This window comes from Leishmania donovani, chromosome 34 (genome assembly GCF_000227135.1).
Source record: "Leishmania donovani BPK282A1 complete genome, chromosome 34".
Taxonomy (NCBI): Eukaryota; Euglenozoa; class Kinetoplastea; order Trypanosomatida; family Trypanosomatidae; genus Leishmania; species Leishmania donovani.
In genome coordinates, this window is record NC_018261.1 from 1,162,847 (window position 1) to 1,163,313 (window position 467).

Below are 467 nucleotides of genomic sequence, written 5' to 3' on the forward strand. Positions count from 1 at the left end.
AGTGCGCAACGGCGACGGCGCCCCCAAAGGATAGGGGGCTAGCCCTTCGACAGGAGTGCGTGCCTGCGTGTGTGTGCTTGTCTCTGTGCGCGTTGTGTCTTTATTATGTCTTCGCCTTTCTTGTGTCGCTTCTTTTGCTTTTCTTTGTTTCGATGCCTAATCACACCACCGAGTCCTCCAGACTCCCATGTGAAGAGTCCTTACCCCTTGCTACGGGATTCGGTGGCGTGGTGCAACTCGGGGCGAGGCATGGCATGCAGGCAGAGCACAGGGTCTCAAAGGGCCCTGACCCGCGGCTGGCCAGCATCCTCCCTGAGGTCGTCCGGCACTCACCGAGGCCACCGCCTGTTACCCACACGACTGACGTCACCGCTTCCGCCCTCGAGCAGGAGCCTGGACGCGCTGCCCGCCTGGGCCGAGGCATGCGTTCCACCCGGGTCCGTGTGGCGCCTACCGCGCAGCACGTA